General features: G+C 41.1%; 1 long non-coding RNA gene across 9 annotated transcripts in view; it reads right to left on the minus strand.

Annotated features, from left to right (window-relative positions):
• LOC128853336 (uncharacterized) overlaps positions 1-21,311 on the minus strand; it is a 37,685-nt gene that overhangs the window by 10,064 nt on the left and 6,310 nt on the right. For 4 of the 9 annotated variants that reach the window (XR_008451801.1, XR_008451805.1, XR_008451800.1 and 1 more), the window contains 6 exons: positions 16,457-16,504; positions 7,800-7,984; positions 4,835-5,042; positions 2,409-3,215; positions 1,194-1,269; positions 416-491 (listed from right to left, as the gene is read on the minus strand). This is a non-coding gene — a long non-coding RNA (uncharacterized LOC128853336). Of the gene's footprint in view, positions 1-415; positions 492-1,193; positions 1,270-2,408; positions 3,216-4,834; positions 5,043-6,988; positions 7,141-7,799; positions 7,985-9,990; positions 12,836-16,456; positions 16,505-21,311 lie in introns of those variants that run through there. The other 5 variants (XR_008451807.1, XR_008451802.1, XR_008451804.1 and 2 more) reach the window with 5 other exon arrangements.

A 21,311-nucleotide genomic window follows, 5' to 3' on the forward strand; every position in this document is an offset into this window, starting at 1 on the left:
TACTAAAGAGAAAATTATAATGAGCGTCCATGAGGTCTTTGAGAGTTATTTTTTAGCTCTTTTTATTTTTGTAAATCCTCAGTTGTCCAAATCACAAAGTGAAGAAATGTTACAACAAATTAGGATATAAATAGGCTTCAGAAAATCATCAATTAATCAGAAAGTAGAGCGACAGCATGACTGGTGTGTGTTATAGAATTCTTTATGAATGAAATGCTACATCCCTAAGGGCTGATGTGGTAAAATAATTTTAATACATAAATAAAGCAGGTGTTGCTATGGTACATACACATGCTTTATTGGATTGAACAGGTAATGGTCAAATGCAGCTTCACAATTAGGCTGGAATTAACAACAGACTTTGTACGGACTTCATAACATGTACAAACCCCAAAGTAAACAAAAATCCACTTACCCTGGGATAGTATTCATGTTCCAGTCACACCTTCGCATGAAATTTGGTTCTTCAAAATTCAGCTTGTGACCTCAGCCTGAAAGAAGAGAACAGGATGGTGCAGTATCACTGAGACCACATAGTCTGTCATACCAAAACCAGAGATTAAGATGGCACTGCAGAAGAAAAACATGTATTTTTCCGTCACACCCAACCTACATTTTTTCCTGATGAGTTTATCACTCTTCATAATCTCTACTAGGCTGAGAGAACAGATAATCTGTTTTCTATAAATACAATAAATAGTGTTTCAAAGGATATGACATTTATTCAATTCATCATTTCAGCAATTTGAAAAAAGATGTCCAAAGCAACAAGCAGCAGCGTCCCAGGATAGGCGATCTGAGACCAAATCTCCATTTTTACTGCTGATGGGTTCTGCCATCTTAGCCCAGTCACTTCAACCTTCAGCCTAGGCACATTTCTTTGCCTTCACAAAGCAGATAGTTAGCACCTTTTATAGGGATTTTACGGGACAGTGTACTGTACAATCTGTACGGTGCAGGGCAATAAACTAGGTCCTGATCTCATCTGTGCCCTCACTCTTTGCGACTGGAAAATGAGTGATAAAAAATAATAATAAGCTCTGAATAATTATGTATTGTCTTTATAGTGAAGCGGGCCTTGAGCATTCTGAGCTCTCCACTGGGAGAAGTCCCATTTAAAAAATCTCCCTGGCACCAAAATTAATCGGATCCTGTCACATGAATGGCCTGCATTTACTATTCTTTTCACTTACCTTCTAGTCGTTCATTTTCTAGGATGACTTGTGCCTGTTCCCTGGCTGTCAGCAGGAGCCGGGTAACAAGAACTTGCTGGAAATGGAGTATCAAATAAATAAACAAACAAACACAGAGACAACTGCTGACTCGGCAGATTCACTATTACAACCATAACGTAAAACTATCAAACAGCAAATGTGACTTCTGAACATTTTGTGATTCACTTCACGAACAGCAAAGGAGAAAAGTGAAAGAGGATTTTGACCAGTGCAAATGAATTTGAAACAACACTGGATTTTGAGATGGTAAGAAATTGAGAATGGGTCCAGGCTGAATTCTTGGTCTGTCTGAACAGCAGATGTTCTCCTTGCTGTAACCACTGCAGCATTAAGCACTGCATCCGTAATCTGTAAAAAGGCAGCGCCTGGACTGCCCTGATAGCGAGGACTACTCCAATATAGCCAAGAAAACCAATCAACATCTCAGCTCTGGGGCACTGCAAATGTTTGGGGAGTTCACACTTCTCTCCTCCCAGGCTCCCAAAAGCTTTTTCACCAAGGCTGCTTGTTTCATCTGGGAGACAGGGAAGGCACGTTGTATTTAAACTTCGAAGCTCTTGGAAAAAGTAACAATTCATACCTGTTGCATTGGGCTTGCCCCAGGTACGAGGCATCTCCTTTAGAGAGATGAAGCAAAACAGAATAGAGGCAGAAACAGCACAAGTAACTTAATGGATGTTTTGTTGGGAAGAAGGAGAGATCAGTTAAGGGCGAAAATCTGCTGGCCATTAAGCTTCCTGAAGCAACTATTGTGACACTGAAGAAGTGAGTTTCCATGTGGCTTTAAGACATCTGCCCTAAGGAAGCCTTTGCAATTGAAACTGCATCCTCTTTTTCTTAACTTTCTGATTCCCGTGGGCCAGCAGTTGCTTTGCTAAACAAAATGCTTCTTTAGGGAGAACTGGCTGGCCCCAGGGATTGGTAATGCAATATAGTGCCTTTCATCTCTCACCCATGAACCCAAGTCAAACAGAGTTTGGTAAATGGCCAGTAACCCTTGCCATCCCAAGGGCTGTTTGGTGACCTGTGTGAAATGAGGAGGGTCATCTCTGTGTCTGTTTACTAGAAGGCAAGTGTCAGCTTCACCATAAAGGGGCACTACTACTCGTTATCACCCAATATAACATTGTTAAGCCAAGAGAATAAGCTCAGAAAACTCAACCATCTTCTTACCCAGTGAGGTTGTCCTGGTCTATCAGGGCTTGAAATACATTAATGAGGACAGTTGGCTGTAGCAAACCAGGCTGTGCCTCTCCTGTGGACAAGAAATCCAAGACTGAGCTACTCACAGTGGCACGCGACTGCAGTTCTCCCCAGATCTATGTGGAAATCCCCCGCAAGAGTGGTTCAGGTTTTTAGGTGCAGCAAGAACTGAAGCATGGCCATGAAGTTAACAGAAAGATGCAGATTTCTGCAAATCTGCAGTTAGGGTCTTAAATAGACAGGTAACCTGCACAGGGACACAGCAACCAGCACTTATAGTTACTATGCTCAGAAATCCTTCACTGGAGGACTGTTCCCTCAGCTACCATGAATATAGTATTCTGGTTACCAAAATAGCTGTATTTGCAAGGGTTGAAGGCCAGAAGCTAACTGCAGTACCCATTCTTGCCTTAGGTACTGCTCATCTTAAGGTCAGACCTTTAGCATCAGGAACCTGCTAGAAGAAAGAGGAATCGCTTTAAAAGTTGTTGCCACTCTGGAGGTCACCCTAGAAGGTCTGAGAGGGGAAAGGGAAGAGCAGGGGTAGATAAACACTGCCCCACACAAAAAATCAGCTGTCCCTGAATTTCAATAGACCTGCATAAACCTCTAAAACCCACCTTAAGCTCCAGCCAGCTTGTTCTTACTCACAGTGTTTCTGGTCACCACTACCATTTTGTGCCCTTCTGTGCCACAGGGATGATAACGTTGTCGTTGTCAACTCTGAGTTACTGTTTAATCCCTACTATCTTGATTAATTGCTTTCAATCAGTATACCTGTGTTAATTAAACAAAAGAGAGCAGAGGCAGCTTTTACTTCATATTCTTTTGTGTAGATCATTTCCTAGGGCTTCACAGGTTGTGGAAAGATAACAATACAGACATACCACACATCATATTTCAGTTCAATTGATAAAGCCATTTTACTCATACAGTAATCCGTGACCTTTTTTTCCTATCATAGTATAAGCTTAATTACCGTGCTGCTGTTGCATGGCAGCTCCCCTCACATACTTATTTTTTTTTTATTTGTATTATTTTCAAGTCGTACTCATGTTTTCCTGTCACCCCCGAGCAACAGGCAGGCGTGCATACAGGCAAATGCCAAGCCTGGAAAGAAATCTGATGCATGTCCATGGATTGGAGTTTTCAAACTTTGGCTGAAGATTAGTACATGCAAACATAGCTCTGCCCCCTTCATCTTGGATAATTGGTCACAAATGCTACTCGACACTTCTCAAATCAGACACTTTACATACTTCTGAGCATAGCTGAACTTTTTTGGCAGGAATTAATTTGCTTTGCAACGCAGCCGCTCATTCCTGGCCCGATCCCTACTCCAGCGATTTCAGTGCAATGTTCTGCCAGCGCAAGAAGCACAGAGGCAGGATCAGATCTGTTTGCTAGCAGTGACGAGCCTGGCTTTGTTAACTCCCTCAGAAATAGAATTACTGTAGCTAATGTTCCGCCCTTCGCCAGCCTTGATTAACAGTGGGATTTTTACCTTTGGGTCTCTCTCTATTCCAATTACTGTACAAGTTGCATCGCATCAGGGAGCACCTCAGGAAAACAAAGAAGGCAATGCAGCATCACCAGAAAATGCGACTTTGGACACACCAGGACCCTTCCATAGCAGCAACAGCTTCATAGGAGATGGCTACAAACACCATCCGCTCCCAAAGAGACTGTTCTCTCCTACCTCTCCTGCAAACGGTGCACGCTCCAGCAGAGAAGGGGAATCCATTTGTGAAGTACTGATGAAGTTTGAAGTAGCCATGGAATTTCATGCTATTAAACAGCCTCCTGTTTGCTCTGACATTGCTGTGTGTTTACTCACCATGCAGCCCTGCTGCAAGAGCTGAGCAGACCATATGCTCATTTAGAAGGGCTGCCAGGTCTCGGGGAGCATTACTGTGCCTATTCTAGGAGTTTGGGGCAAGAATATGTTCCAGAAAAGTTTTCACTAGGAATAATGTATTTTATCTGGTGATTTATTTCTGTCCAGCCTCTGGACTAAATGTCAGTTTATCAGCATATCCATGTACAACTATGAATAACCAATAGGAAATATCATTCACCCTTTATTCACTGAGACTTTGATAAGCATATTAAAAATGTTTCTCAGTTTGTTCTTTTCAGCTATCAAGCGGGATATGTGCCAGTATGCCCTCCTGACGCTGCCTGCTTCATCCAGAAAGTAGAGAGAAAATGATGAAACAATGTCAGTTCTAGAAGAGGGCAAAGGTTCGCATTGGTTATTTTAACATTATTGTCTTGACCATTACTAAAACTATAAATTAGATTGAGCCCCCGCTTGCAAACATCAAGGATGACACTTTGCACTGTGCTGCAGATATAGGACCAGGAGAGGAGCAAACTCCTGATCACGTACTTACATCGGCTTGGTTCTCGGGGCTTCATACACCTCAAAGGACTGGGAAGGAAGAGCCAGGACAGGAACAGTCCCTGTGGTGTTTCTCCAGCCTCTGGTAGCTTGTAACTGAGAGCTGAACCACCACCCAGTCGCGGAACCAGCTGCATCAACCATCTCTCTCTACTCATGGTCCCCACACTTTCCAATTATGGTCTTGTGATGGTACGTCCCTAAAAAAGAAGCGTAGCCGGTGTTACAAGAGATATGGTAGATTCACGGTAGTGAGAGCAAATTCCTTTACTGCCCCTAAATTTCCTGTGGAATAATGCAAGAGAAGATATTACATGCTAGTATGTCTTAGGTTTTCATAGATTCTTACCTTAAATAAAACAGATAGAGATGTATCTTGCTTCCTCCTGCTTAACTCTGGTGCTGGACCCATTATGCGAGTGGTGGGTATGATAGTTATAGGTGAGCAAGGTACCAGTTGGCAAAGAGATGTGATATAACTCTAAAGACCGAGCTAAGGAAGAGGCTTAGTTTCCATTGCTATTATATATCACTATAGAAATTTAGCTTTCAGGTCCTAGACATTTGGAAATAACATGTCTAGTGTTAGAATAGAAGAGTATCAGAAAAAGTGAATTACAGGTTACAGGATTCTAGTATTTGCAGTAAAAGAACTATTATCGTAATTACACCAATAGAGTACTCATTTATGTTGTTATTCGGGGAAAAGGATGGTAGAATTAGGATATATGGGAAGAAAATCCTGCAGCGGTGGAGTCAAAGAATTCAGCTGGGACAAAGAACTATAATGGCTACTCAACACGCTTCTGCTTTCAGCACGTGATCTCACCATGTGTGCGTGCATTGATCTGCAATGTCCAGCGATCTAGCGGAACCACTACAGGTCACTGATGTCTGGTACAATTGGGAACAAACCCCAGTCAACAGAAAGGCCTGACCTCACATATAAACCCTTAGACTGGGAGTTGGATGCTTTTTTGTACCATTGAATGTCTCCATTGTCTTTGCTAGGTACAAATGGAAATTGCCCAAATGATTCGATGAGCTCAATACTTCACAGACAAAAATCCTTTCCCAGTGCCAAAAAGATCAAACCCAGATTCTAGAACATTTCAAAAGAGACTAAAATAATTTTAAAAAAAAATCTTTTCTTTCAGGGGAAAGGTAAATCTTCATTTTGACTCATTATTTTGTGGTTGGAGCTAAGTGGCCATCATTAGTACATAAGTACCCACTGCTGTAAATCCACTGCATTGCCTCCTGGATGTCATTACTGAAAGTAAGTGAACTGTCGCATCAGTGGCTAAAGATTTACTTGCTTAATGCCTGGTGTCATCAACAAATTCAGGCTGGCAATGACACCCTACTTGTCTATCCTAAAATATAGCTTTGCACTCTCCTTGTTTTTCTTCCTATTCAAACTTACGGAGTAGTGTTAACATCTACCACTAACCAACATTACAGCTGAATTGAATGAAGTGATGAATGCAGATAATTGGAAGTCCGGCTGAGTAGTTCACATTACTTAGTGAATCATCATTATGTTTGTATTTAAAAAGCATCTAAACAATATGGGTTCTTCTATAACTCCATCTCTTTAGTGCTCTGACACCAGGGATGAATTGTGCTGTGCGTTTTGATAGAGATTTGTTTTCTAAAAAGTGATGGAACCACTTGGAGCTTAAATCATTCCTGTAGTAAGTTATTAAGTTGTCCCTATTTGTGAAAACTCTTGTGTCAGGACTAAAACTCCTTGTTTGGTTGTGCTGGAAGAAATAATATGATATTTAATTATAACAATTCAAACTCATCTGGTTTCTCCAACTGCAGACTGTATTGATTTACAGTACTAATATAGAAAAGGTGGAATTAAAAGGCTGGTTTATTTAGAAGCTCACTTATTCCTAAAAATGTCCGTTCAGCACATTTTTAAATTTGATTTCTTATCCCAGGTGAATTAACACTGCATTTCTGAATCCCAAGAACTGCTTCTGCATGATAACAGCTGATCAAAGTACAATCATAGTTTGGTCACTTTCATTGTAAGATTTTTGTTTGTTGCTTTATTGGACAATGGTGTTTGCAAAATAGAGATTAAGAGCACCAGATACAGAGTCAAAGACTATGGTTACTGTATTAGACTTACTATTAGTATGGGATGATAGTCTGTAAGATCAGTGGCAAAGGAAGCCAGCTCTCACGCAGAAGCAATATCTTGTTCTGAAATAACAGTAAGGAAAATCCGTGCCAGTGTTTCAGCACTACAAACGAACTTAGGCAAGTTGAAAATAATCTTGATTATTTAATATTCCACAGCTTTACATTCGATACCCTGTGGACAAAAGATCAGAAGGCTGCTGAATCCAAAGTTTTGAATCTTTGGGTCAATATGCTTCTCATGTCTTCAGCATTTAGTTTAATTTAGGAGGAAACAGGTCTGAGCTAAGATAAGATCTCAAACAAAATTGACATGGACTCACAATATGGCCAGACATAACAATTTAATCTATCCTGTGCTTCCCCTGAAAGAAGGCTTAATAACTGTGGTACAATTTCACCTGCTACTTCTAACATTTGCTCATTCTTTTTTCCTGAGCAAATTTGGATTATCAGATGGTGAACAGCTTTGCTCATGGTAGACAAACTTGAATTCATTTAGGATTAATAACAGTGGGTTCAATCCTGGATTCAATGGCAATCTTAAAGAATGGAATCTTTAGAAGACAAATATTTGTTTGTGTTAAAAAGAAATCATTCTCTATTTTCCTGGGTGTCAGGTGATTATAGCACATATCACAAAATGTTTCCCCTGTGTATCCAGCCTGGGATGTACGAACTGCAGGAACATTCCCCAAGCCCTAGCATTGCAGATACAGGCAATTTTGACCTTGTCATTTCAAAAACTGAAATTTCACAATGAATTATTTGGTGTGAGATAAAACATTTCTTTTACTCACGGCATTATCTCAGGCCTTCTTTGTGATCTGATGCTGAGGAGTCAGGAGAGCGAAAGGTCCACACGGCTGTGATCCATCAGCAGTCGTAGGTCAAAATAAGACTACTCAGTTGGAGGAATCCAGGCTGGATCTGGATTTTGGCCCGATCCTCACCATTGTCTTAGACGTGGGCATCTCGCACATTCCTGTGGGAAATTCCACATTGTTTACAACTTTCCCCATTTCTTGGGAAACAACCCGAGCACATGCCACTACCATGCCCAGGCACAGAGGAGCTGACTGAGCCCAGGCTGGACTGCGCCGCCCAAAACTGAACACCCACTGACCTTGGTAAAAACGGGCAGACTTCAGTAAATTAACCCTGGAGGCAATTTTATCCTGGTAAAAAAACATCACCCATGTTGCTAGAGTTTAGGACAACAAATTATAGTTGTTCATACACACTGGGAGTGGGTTTTTTCCTTTTTTCTCCTCCCTTCCCCCTTTCCCCATAACACCCAGTAGCTTAATTCCATTTGAAATCACCCGGGGTAGGCACCTAAATACCTAAATAATCTTGTCCTTCATGCCTGTCAACATCTTGAGGCACCTAACTACCTTTAGAGATGTGGTGTGAAAGCTTGTGAACGATGCAATCGAGGAGGGAAACAAAAGACAAGTATCCCTATTTGCTGCCCAAGAATCCACAAAGAATGCTGCTTCAGCTCTGCTCTGATTTCTAATTAGATTATGAGTGATGTAGGACTCTGAAGCCAAGCTGGAGTTTGTGCTAGCACTTTGCATGTATGAATGACAAAGGGACACCACTTTCATATTGATTTAAGCAAGCCAGTGGAAGAATGTTTAAACATCAAGTGCTTGATGCCCCAGTTTGCCAGAGCACCTGGAAATATCAAATTAATTCCAGGTGTTATGCCATTAAGACAGGCTTGCTGCTTTTACAGCCAGACACACAAAATGTGGCTCCCAGTTCCACAAATAAAAACTGAGCGGTTTCTGCTCCTAATGCCTCGATAATTCTGACATATTGCAAGTTCTGGAAAGAATTTTAATCTACATAGTTTTTAAATGGGGAGGGGAGCAGGGAGGGGGAGAGATTTTAAATATGCTGCATACAATTTGTGATGGTCATCTCTAAAATGCAGCTCCATTATCCTTTTCCATTTGGAATGAATGAGGCTAATTAATTTCAGGCCATACTTGATGAGGTCAGCACCATACGAAGGGTGCGTGCTAGACATTGCTAATCTCTTTCAGCTGAGAGTGATGAATTAAAGATGAAGCATTCCTTTGCAGGCCTAATTTAGAATGTATATCAAAAACCTACAGCAAATAATACTATACCCTACAACAAAGGAAAACTTGTTCTCTCAGGCTCCCATGTAGGGTTGATTTTAAAGGCATTTTCATTTCACTTTGGAATTCCAGCTGTGGATGGGTGAAACAGTTCAGAAAATTCAAGCTTTCTCTCTTTCTATTGCTTTTATGGACAAAAGTAGGCAAGGGGGGGGCTAAGGGGAGGGAGAAACTAGCCCGTGTTTGATCCTGTATGTACTGTGATTCTGACTGTACACTCAACATTTATGAAAGCTGCCAGGGTTTTGTGCTCCCCAAGTACCTGTGATCTGACACCCTTCCACGGTGCACGCGGAAATTTTACTGTTGGGGTTTCTGAGTCTACGGAGAAAGCTATCAAGTGTTGCATTTTGTTCAGCATCACCTCAAGGATGTTTGGTTGGGCATTGCAGTCTTTTCCCTGGGAAGGAGGATGAATCTGACAGTTCTGCTGGGTCACCCAACAAAGACGCAAGAACTCCCAAGCCAACAGGGAGATGTTCAAAAAGGTTCTGTCACATCTAGGAATGCAGGTAGCAAAGTCTAGCAGAAAATTTCACCGCAACAGCAACTACACCAGGTCTGGCAGCAGTACGAATTGCTACAGGGCTCTCAGATTCGCTGGGCTTGGGGCTCAGCCAAGCTTTGCCACCTTTCCCTTAGGCTAAGCCCCCCCATAAAGCCCACAGGGGTTTCATACGAATGAAGGACTGCAGGATTCGGCCCAGTGGGTGGCAAGAAATTAATCTTAATTGTTATTTCGGTAAAACAGGGACTATGAAATCCTAATCCGGCCTTGGAAGGAGGCTGAAAACAATAGACCACTGGCTACCCCACCACTTTGCTCTTTTAATACCTGGCAGTTTCTTGAAATTCTTGACAGGTTGCTGCAGCGAGTCAAAGTTCCCAACTGGTGGCCATAAGCGGCTGCTGTCTTTGTATCCCTGTAGTCCTCATTAGAACAAAGCTGCTTCGAATTAAATCCAATCTACATGCCGAATCAATCTTTCAACCCTTTGATTGCTTCTGAAAATATTTATATTTCTTAATAATGCACATTTTGTCCCACAGCCTGTGATTAAACCCAGACAAGGTCCAGAGAAGCCTGAAGTATATGTGGAAGGGGTTATTTGGGACAGGAAAAGAAAGATAAAGAACACAGGTTTTTCCTATTGTGAAACCATTAGACTGTATAAATCTAGCAATTGCAGTTGTATAAGCATCAGAGCGGGGTTGTAATAAATACAGATTGGAGTATTATAGTAACCAAATGGAGTTTATAGATTATGTTCACTAGTTCATATTTCTCAGCTACTACAATCTAACTAGCATCGTGCTGCACTTGACTCTGTTAATGTTCCCTATTAATATTCTTTTTACATGTTTGGGGGGAAAAAAAAAAAGTTAGGAATCAACTGCCGCTCTGTGTAAAACAAACATGTTTAAAAAATCATGCCCTCCAAAGAAAAAAATAAACAAGGGGATGCTGTAAAGCAATTGTGTTAGAAGAGCATGGGCTGTGGCTGGCTGAAATCGTCTCTGTTCTGCTTAAAGTTAATAACTTCCATCTGAGTGAGAATCTGGCCTTTATGCAAGATGTTCACTGCATGAAAATTAGGATGTAAAAATGAAGACAATAACTGCTACTATCCCTTAGCTGGGTAAATTTTTAAGGTAGTAAATAATAAGAATTCTTTGGAGATGAGAAACGCAAAAAGGCTTTGAAGTTGCGCTTTGGGGTAAATAGCACATTATTCCCTCCTCAAAAAGGAGCGTACATCACAGGTGGTGATGAAGAGAAGGATACATTCCTTGGCTGAAAAGCAGCCCAGATAGGGCCTGATCCCCCAGAGTGGGAATTTGCCGCCGATTAAGGAGGCTATGGCTGGGGACACAGATCAGATAAAGGCACTGTACCTGTCTCCCTCCCTAAACATAAATGACTGCCCTTGTCTATAATAAAAGGGGAAAATTGACTTTGGAAAACACGTCACAATAAATCTCCTTGGATAAAGTAGTACAATGCCTGGGTGAGAGGGAAAGAAATCCTAGAAACTAAAAATATATAGTGCTTATTTAATATCATTGTCATCGTCAGCACCACCTGGTAAACACAGCTAATATACTTCATCAGCGGGCTGGTAAATGCTTGTGATGGTTTTGCTTGTGACAGTTTCTCCATTTATAAAGGAGAGAAGGAAATATTCTCAGTTAAAATATTATTCATTAGTTCTTTCATCACCTATTTCGTTATATTAAGCTGTAATTTCATAAATATGTTGGATGGTGGTATTATTATATATCTATCTAAGCTATTTTGTGTTAATATATGATTTGGATGCTCAGCCTTTAAGGCAGAGAGAAGGGGTTTTTTTATCATCACCAAAAATAAGGGGAGAGGAGTGATGAGAAAAACCTCTTACAAATAGGGATGACTCCGACATGAAAATGAAAATCTACTTTGGATCAGGCCTCCAGCAGAAGATTATTTTGTATAACCAGTATTTTCTGAATATCTTCTATTGTCTGACAACCCTGATTTCACACTCAACTTCGAGTTCATTTCCGAACAGAAGTTTTTTGTATAGAAACTTTAAATCATACCCTTTCGTGAACACACGCATACCATAGAGGATATTGTCTTATTAAAGAGTTTAAGCCTAAAGGTGTATGCCTATTTTTAAAAGAAATTTTCTGATTGTAGATAACTGCTCAATTTGATTTAGTGTCCAATGATAGTGATGGGGTTGATAACTGAGCATTCATCGGTAATTCATCTTGTGCTAGTAGAAATTTACAGCAAAGCAGTGCTTTCCCAACACTGACAAGTCCTATTAATCTTCTTCAGACACATTTCAATAGGTGTCTCCATCTGTGCCCAACATCTAAACACTCTGGCATCACTAGGGACTTGGAGACACCTTCATTTCAGGTTACACTAGTGAAAACGTGATACTAGACTGTACTCTATTTTTAACCTAATTCTCTCTTTTCATTCAATTAGCCTTTCTTGCCTGCATTTTTCTAGTCATGTGTAACATCCTTTTCCCAGGAAGAGCTTGAAAATGAGATTTAGTTACTTGAAGAGACAACCTGCCAGAGCAAGAGCAACCAAGATCTTAATACATAAAAGCAGGATAATAAAGCTCACGTATACAGTGTCGAGACAAAATCACGAGCAGCAAAACACATCCTGTGTTGCATGCTCACAATATACCCCTCCTGATGCACCTCTCGCAGTCATTGCTCAGCTAGGACAACTCTAAAACGAAACACCTCACCTCCAGCTTTCCAAATTTTAAAACAATTGCAGAGTATTTGGGGGTTGAAATCCAGTACGTACCAAAACATCTTTGTTTATTCAGGCTGTACGGGGATCACGACCATACATCCCCACTTCACTTTCCATATACAGCTAATGCGTGAACAAACACAGCGCAGTCAAATTACAGCAATAACATTTATGGGTGGATTATGTTCCAACTTCCTCGCTTATTATTAAAAGCAAGTAAATTGCAAAGCACGTGGAAGAGGTAGGGTGCAAATGAGGGTGAATTTCCACTCAGAACCAAATGTTGTTTTTTCACTTTCAAAGCTGCAATGAGTTTGCTAGCAGACGCAGCACAGCTTTAAAGCTTACTCATTCAAAAATGTGTGTTTTTTCCTCTTTACCTCATTTAAGTTTGCCATTCAAAGAAGAGCAGATGCACACCGTTTGGGTTTGGGTGGCTCCTACTTGCTTTGAACTTTCTTCTGAAAGGAGAAAACCATAAGCCATGCGCCTGCTCCACAACTCCGAGCCAGTTTCAAACTTTGTTTCTGGCTTTATGAAGTTCTCTCGTGAGTCGTATTATAGATCTAAATGACCTTATTGTAGGTGGCAAGTTTAAATGTGCCATATTAATAACTTGTTATCCAAGACAAATTAAGTCCTTATGTGTCAAAAGCACTCTGCTCTGGATTACCTACAAGACAAGTATTTATTGAATAAACGTTGGATCCAATTTCATTTTAATGTGACTGACTGTAAGCTTCAGCCCCTTAGAATGAGATAAAAACACTCAAGCCTATAACTGTGTTGCAACATTACACCTAACTTGTCTATTTCTATTATTGTCTTTTTAATGTGGGATATCGAAAGCATTTGGGCGTTTTAAGGAATTTATTCGTGTTGTTGTTGTTGTTGTTATTATTAAGAGCAAGGAGAGAGATAGGAAAAAAGACTGGCATGCAGCCTAAAGAGAAATCATTGAAACAAATTAATCCTATGCCGTTTAAATTGACATGGTAATCCATCATCAGCAAAGGGAAACTCTGAAAGCAATCTAGAATCTGCAGTGTTCTTTCACTGGCCCTCAGGCACAAAGACAGATAGTAAAAGAGGAAGAGGAAAAAAGAATTTTTTTTTTAAAAAAAAGAACATTAAAGTTAGCAGCACCTCAGCAAAGGGAAGGGCCAGGGAGGGCAGCTTTCACTTTTCCCTTCTTTCAACCGTCCGGTTCAGAAAGCAACGCTGATTAACCTTCAGCCATTGCCCACTAACGTTTACTTCTGTACATCAAATCATCTTCGGCTGCTGAGATATGAGTAATTTCAAATAGTGCAGAGCCTCCATCCTATATAAACTCTACATTGAAAACTCTGCCAAACATCAGCTTGGGCATTTCTGCTTGCAGAGGGCCTTTTATTAGCCTAAACTTGATCGTTGCAAATGGACAATAAATTCTATCTTCACAGCCCTGGAGGAGAGAGCTGTACTATCCTAGGGAATTTAACAGCCAGGATTTTTTTATAGGGAGCATGAAAACTCTGGGGTTTCTATTCAGGTTTGGGGTATTTTTTTTTTCTATCCCCTGCTTTCTCTGCAGGGCTGATGACTATAATGTATGTTTCCCAATGATTTTTTTTCACTTTAGTTTTAAATATCTAAAGCGATGAGACTTTGTGCACCTTTAAAATTTTATTATGCTTATGGCCAGAAGAAAACATAAACTTCTTGGGCCTTGAAAGCCCATTATAATACAGCCATTATCCTTATAATGTCAACAGAGATACAAAACTCTCAAGAAATAAACCTTTTAAGAACAGCTTTCCCTGCTTTGTGTTTTCTTTTAAGGTCAGTGGTGCATCATTTTTCGGAGAACGTTTCCCCTCTCTGTCCAGGTTTAGCAATCTGAAATAGAATGTATACTACTAAATGAATAGGTTTAATTTTAGACCCTGAAAAAATAAATAGAAGAAGAGAGCTAGGGCAGGAATAATACCTTTCAGTTAGAAACAGACATAGTAGAAAGAAAAAGTCAGAACTTTAGTGCCAGGGGCAAAGGGGTGAAAGGCTGGATAATATGAACCATATCCAACATCTGCCCTATTTTAATTTAACAGGGATAAAGTTTCTTCTTTTTTATTATTAAGAAAACTTTATGTGGCAGAGAAACCCACGAGCTATGTTATCAAAACTGTTTTATTGTCGCACTGAAACTTAGAACTATTAAGACTTAGTGGGGCAAAGAGATAAAAACTCCCCTTCTCTCTCCTTTTATGCTCCGTGACAAGCCTGGGCTCGGGTCCTGGTGTCTGGGATGTCCTTTTCATGTCTTTATGGAGTACTGCACTTGGGGCTGTAATATAATGGGGAGGTTAATTGTTCAGGATGGGTCCAAATGATTGATTCTCCAGGTTATAAAATAAATAAATAAATAAATAAATCTGAAGATTTAAAACAAAATACTGCTGCAAAGACATTCACGATAGTCGCCCTCAGAGATGAGCGATACTGGTGGCGCAAAACAAGTGTAAAGAAGGGCTGTACTGGAGAGCGGTGTGAGAAACAGCCCAAATTTCCAGGCTGGAACAAGACCTCTCTCCATCTAAAAGTGTTCCACCTCGATAGTGTGAATTCTACTATAAAATAACAAAGTATACTAAAACACATGTGAGTAGCTGCAGGAGTAATGGAGCAAATTGGTTTCTGACAAAAGAAGGATGAATACCTTTGGATAATCTAAAGTTAGAATTTGATTGAAAGCATAACATTCCTTTAAGCATCAATATGCTTAGGATCCAAAATACGGTTATTTTATTACCAGTTAATACTTAGATCAAAGCAAAACACTGTAGCTGGAAGCGACGTTCTCTCTGGAAATAAAGTTCCATGTAATTATTTCCTATTAAAAGCTAAAACTGGACTTAGATTCAAAAATTTGTGCTTCCCTACATGTGATATAATGCAAGCCTGTCAAGGGAGAGCAGGCGTGCTATTTTGCACTGTTTGCTGGTATCCCTTTGCTTTAAAGTTTTCAGTTTAGCTTTAACCCTTTTAATGTGACAAATTCTCATCTGATTTACCTCAGTCAAGCACAGGGAATTATTTTGGATAATATTGACTAATTTCTTACAAACAGGAATTAGAATTTGATATAAATTAACCCCATTTTAAATAAAGTCTTCAAGCTCAAGGAGATAAAATACAAAGAAAATTATATAGCAATTGATAAGCAGTTGAAACTTAAATTGCAAACAAGTATCATACTTCTGGGTAAAACAGCTCGTCTTAATTCAGTTCGGGACATGGAGCTTAAAATATGCACTCAAAATATTTCCAAGAAAGCTGCAACCTTTCAGAGGAGAGAGATAAGAATGTATTTTAATTATGAGGTTATAAATATGCGATCTATTTATTTTTTCACCATCCCCTACCGTGGTACGTAACATTGTTCAGATGCAGTCATGTATCTCTCTGTCTCTATTCCTGTCCAGGGTTTTCTTTTTATTTTTTTTTATTTTTTTTTTTCCTGATAGCTCAATCCCTATTTATGTCATCTCTAAGGCAGGCCCTGGAAATAAAAAAGGGATTTATCTTTCTGTATTTATAAACCACCACGGAATAAGTAGGGAATGGTTCCTTTTCACAAGTGGTGGGCTAGTATTAGGAGTAGCAATATGAAATATTTAGAAACATTATTTCAAGCTTTCTGGTTGCTTCAGATTCTGCTAATTATTTTTGATCTGCCACTCAGAAATGAAAAAAAAAAAAGAAAAGAAACTTTAAAGAGTTCATTAGGACTGCAGAAAGGAAGAGGAGTCAGATATAAGGCAGCAATTATAATTTGGTTGTAACATTTTTTTTTTAATTTTTTGCTGACTCCTCAGCTATATCATTTAGAAGAAGGATGGCTACAATAGAATTCTATATTAAGGGTTTGCTAGATAGGGAAGGAGTAGAGACATTCAGCTGCGATATTGTTTGCTAGCTCAGTTAGTATCCAAAGAATCTGAAAGTACAATAACTGTATCTGAAGATCATATCTAAACATACTTACCAAAAAGTACCCCCCTCTCTCAGCAGTTCACATATTTCTGCCTTCTGACTGGGAGAAAAAGAAAAAGGAAAAAAAAAAAAAAAAGCAGTTCAGATGTATAGGTTGAGATTGGCGTATGGCAAGGTTTGTGTGGAATACAAAGAAACCTGTATTTCACTCAACAATTTAATTGCTTAAACATATAGTTTAGAAGCATCTTTTCCTTAAACATGTGGTGCAATAGCATTTTCTTCAAAGGAACAGTTCAATGTGTTAAAAGATTTAAGAACAAAAAATGTGCTACAAAATGCAAATTCTTACAGTGTTATACTGTGTGTGCAATTACGTATCCAGGCAGATAGATATAATTTGAGAGTTATTAACTTTCAACATCAATGATGTACCCTGAATCAATACAATGTAACTACCTATTAAAATATAAACCACGTGTGTTACCAGGCAAATGCAGTCGGAGAAGCTTTGCTAGATTTTTTTTTTTTTCTTTAAAGATTATAGCTCCACTATGGACAAGAAGCTCAAAAGATTGTTCTTGGTCTTAAAGATGGAGATTGCTTTGTTTTTCACAATATCTGACGTTTCTAGAATGTTTCCTTTCCTCCATGTTTTAAAAAAAAAAAAAAATTAAAATAAATTGAAACCTTGTAAAGGGAATTAATTGTCTCACAAATATCCATACATTTATGCACCTCCCGGTGCATGGGAGAGAAAAAAAAAGTTCCCTTTCCATTTCCATTTTTACTTTGGATCGAGGGAGGGGGATGAATGGAGCAGAAATTATTTTAAGCCTTCCCCCCCCCGGATGGACCCCTCTTGCAAATCCCTTTCTTTTGCCCTCCCTCCTCCAAACACCCAGCCTGGCGCAGTTAACCTTGGAGCAGCGCTGGGGAGGGAAGGGTTAATGAAACCAAGCTCTTTACGACCTCCAGGGTCAGAGTCTTCCTATCTGCAATCTAAGGAATTAGGTAAGGAGGTTATAAGATTATAGTGAAAGGAGTTATAGGCCCTCGTAGCCTCACACCTGAACATATTGGGCTAATCCACTGGGATTCTTAAAAATCGCTTCAGCTATGGAAAACTGTTAATTAGGCTGAGTCTATCCCGAGGTTTCCTGTTGCATTAGTGATCCAGCCAAGCTGCCTGAACTCTATAGACTCACATGAAATGCGCTTAATATGCCTATATATATAAATATATAATTTTTTTTTCCTCTCCTTCCCCACAACTCAAAACCAGCATCAGCCACTGCCTTCGGGAGAAAGCAAAGTTTGGGGGAAATTCAGCCCGAGAGATGAACAAAAGTCCTTTCCCCCAGCCCGTCCCTGAGCCCTGGGTGCCCGGCAGGCTATTTGCAGCTGTTTCTAACTTCAGTGTTTGTTTACAGTAGCAAAATTAGCACTTGGAGAAGAAGTGAAAAGCTGTTTTCACATCGGTCCTGCTCCTCGGTTTCTAGCTTTAGATGTCTTTCCTCCCTCACAGGAATCAGCATCAGTTAAAGTGCGGCTCAAACTTTCTCTCGCTCCTTTGACTTAGTTCTCTGCAGTCGCATCCTATTTTCTGCCAAAGACAAATACACAGAGGGAAGGTAGCGGTTGAACACGGCCCAAACACCACTGATTCCAGGAGAGAGAATAAAAAAGAAAGGAAAAAAAAAAAAAAAAACCAAACCACGGAGCATCCCCAAAGAACATATTTTAACGTCTCTTGGCAGAGCCCTGCCCTGCTCCCAGCTTTCTGCCCTTTGGCACTCAGACATTTGCTTGTCTCCAGCAAAGTTTTCCTTAATCCACCGAGACACTCCAGGGCTGTACCTGAACCACCACTGAATTGCTCTCTACGACCGGCAAAATCCTGCAATAGCAACTCCCGAACTTCAAGGCTTAAAGCACGGGCTGTTTTTTAGCCGTTTTGTCATTAGCAGAAATGCTTATTTCTCTTTCTCTTTTTTTTTACATGTCATTTGTGGTCACCCTCGAATGGCAGTAATCTGTAGATTACATATTACGAGCCTTGTCATTACGTGGATAAAATGAGGTGGTTAAACGCTAAAATCCATTTTACTCACCACATTTGCCTGGGGAGGGGTGCGGGGGGGAAGGAGAGGGGAGGACAAACTTGTAGGAGGATTTAAACCCCTCGTATCTGTGCTGGATGTGCCCTCGCTTCTGCTGCTGCAGACTTCCCTGCCTGGTGGACACACGGGCTGGAGACCCCTCAACTTCACCTCGAAGTCAGGCGCCCGTTTACTCCAACCCTCGCCTTCCCCTCGCTCCTGGGTCTTTGGGTCTTTTGTCCCCATTTTCGTGGTGTCTCAGCATCGCTCTACAGAGGCGACTTTTCTCTGTCTCTCCTGGATTTGCTCTATAGCATCTCTAGGCTCCCACTCGCCTACTCTCCCCATGTCTGCCTCTTTCATGTGTGTCCCCGCTCCCTCTTCAGCTGATGTGATCCTTTAGAAATGTGGGTCTCATCCCGTCCCTACCTTTGCCGGGTCTGATTAGATATTATTTTTTCATTGGCTCCGCTACAATGGGTTCCTCCCTTTAATCTCTCGGTATATTTTCCCCCTCCCGGTATAACCAAATCCATGAAATTCACAGCCTTTCTCTTTGACACGACTGGCTCGTCTAATCACTCCATATCGATTTCCCTAACTCTTTTCATCCAGCTGAAGACACATCTTAAAACACTCCAAGTCAGAGTGTGCTCTTTGCTTTATACACACTAATAAAATGATTTACCCTTCTCTCTCTGCTCTCCTCACAGGAGAAAATCGTTCAAGTCCCGGCTATTTGTGTGTGATCAGTAAATATTTAGTGTGGCGACATCTTCAGCTCCTCTCCTGATCAATACGCAACCCAACAGGAGGTGGACTATTGTCCAGGTAGTGACTTGCTGAGATCTCCTTTAGATGAATCCTTTGCCCCCCATACAGTCTGTTATGATTTATCCTTGAAGGTAACCAGTGAAGAGAAACCGAGGCTTTAAAAACGTCTGTTTCTAACCTGTTTACCGTGACATTAAAGCACTTAAGCTGGGAATGGCTTATTCTTCCCCGTCTCCCATCTCCCTTTGATGGGCTAGCGCTTCCAAAGCGCTGCTAGAAAATGAATATCAAACCGGGCAGCCACCGCACGGTCGCTCCGCATCCCCCAACCCCTCTGTCCCCTCTCCCCCGGCCCCTCCAGCAAAACACCCGTCCTGTCTCAGCAGTGCAGTGTCACGACAAAGGGGCGATTTCCCGGTCCCCCTTTGCAGCATCTCCGGGCACTGGACTCGCTCCCACAGCTCTCTCTCGCCGGGTGGGTAATGAAGCGCCCAGGGATGGAGGGTGCCCCAGCAACTTCCAGCTCACCTCCCTGCTCCTCCTCACCGCATCCCGCAGCTCTGCCTGCCCCGGGATCAGGCTGAGGCAGGGCTGAGGGGCTGATTGCTTTTTTTTGTTTATTTGTCTCTTTAGGTTTTGGGTTGTTTGTTTGGGTTTTTTTTTTTTTTCTTTGAACGACGTGGTAAATCTGCAGTGAAGAGAAAAATATAATAATGGAAATGGAGAAGAGCTTAAAGCCCGGTTCTTGTGGTCAACCATACACGAGAGCTTTCCCAGGGCGATAAAATGGACAGAAAGAGAAGTTCGTGTGTGTATGCGTGTGTTTTATCCTGATCTGTTATTTCACTCCCGGGAAAGCCTGTGCCTCGAATAGGAAATATTTCCACTTGTAATTAGCCCAGGTCTGCGTGCCGTGTGCCCGCTGAGCGCCGGTTCGATGTCTGTGCGGTACAGCCAGGCGAGACAGCTACGCCTGGTGTGCGTGTGCCTGCCTTTGATGCAGGGCTGGGTGCCTATGCACAATAGATGCACAGTTATGTCTGTGATGCTGTGTGTGCTTACTCGCATCATGTCCTGCAGCCCACAGGAGTGCCCAGCTATTTATTTTATTTCCCTGTGTGTGCATTTGCACATAAGCTATAGGGCGAAGGCGTTTATCTCTGTAAATCTACATCCCATGCATAGGAGCTGCATATTTACGTGGCTGTGCATTACAGATGTGCGACTGTTATTCAAATCTAAAACCAGCTACATCCACCTGTTAACTTTGTTTAGAAACCACTTTCACTAATGGCTTTTCGCTAACTTATTCAGTCCGTTACTCGAGTATAGGAGGCAATGGAGGGGAAAAATCCATATGAAACCCTGCTTACAGCCTCTCTTCGAGAGGACACTTTACACACCTTGCCTAGACAGGGCTCCTATAGAGCGCTTATCTCTCGAATATATCTTTATACTAATGCATACTTAATTGGTCTGTCTTGACTGTCCGTATAAAACAATTTAATTAGGGTGCTTTCTGCTTTGGAAAGAAAGGAAAAAAATCTGCCCAGCATTTATTGTATTTAGCACCAATACAGGCAGAAAATGTTGCACAAGTTTTTGGTTGAAAGAGCACCTATGTGTCCATTGAAGGGCGTTGATCCGAAAAGACAGAGAGGACAAGTAAAATCGATTTGAAGCGACCCTCTCTGTCCCTTTCACACCATTCAGACACTCCATTCCTTCTAAGACAAAGACCCAGCGCCTTGGGAATGCTGGCAAGGGGGGGAAAGGGAGGGGGGAAAAGGGGGACCAAAAGGGGGGAGGGGGCACTTCAGTACCCCCAAGCAAAAGAGACAGCTCTGAAATTCCTTCATATTGGTGTTATTTACCCCCCAAGATATGTTCAGCTCCAGGATTTTCTTCAGTTCGGCGTCTAACACTGGTGCTGAGAGGAATGTCCCTGGAAGGGGAGGAGGTAATTATGGCTATTAGTGCTGCGAGCCCAGCCTCAACCTTGGTCACTCGCAGGCTTTTAGGGTTAAAATA

The sequence above is a fragment of the Cuculus canorus genome, chromosome 12 (assembly GCF_017976375.1).
Source record: "Cuculus canorus isolate bCucCan1 chromosome 12, bCucCan1.pri, whole genome shotgun sequence".
NCBI lineage: Eukaryota > Metazoa > Chordata > Aves > Cuculiformes > Cuculidae > Cuculus > Cuculus canorus.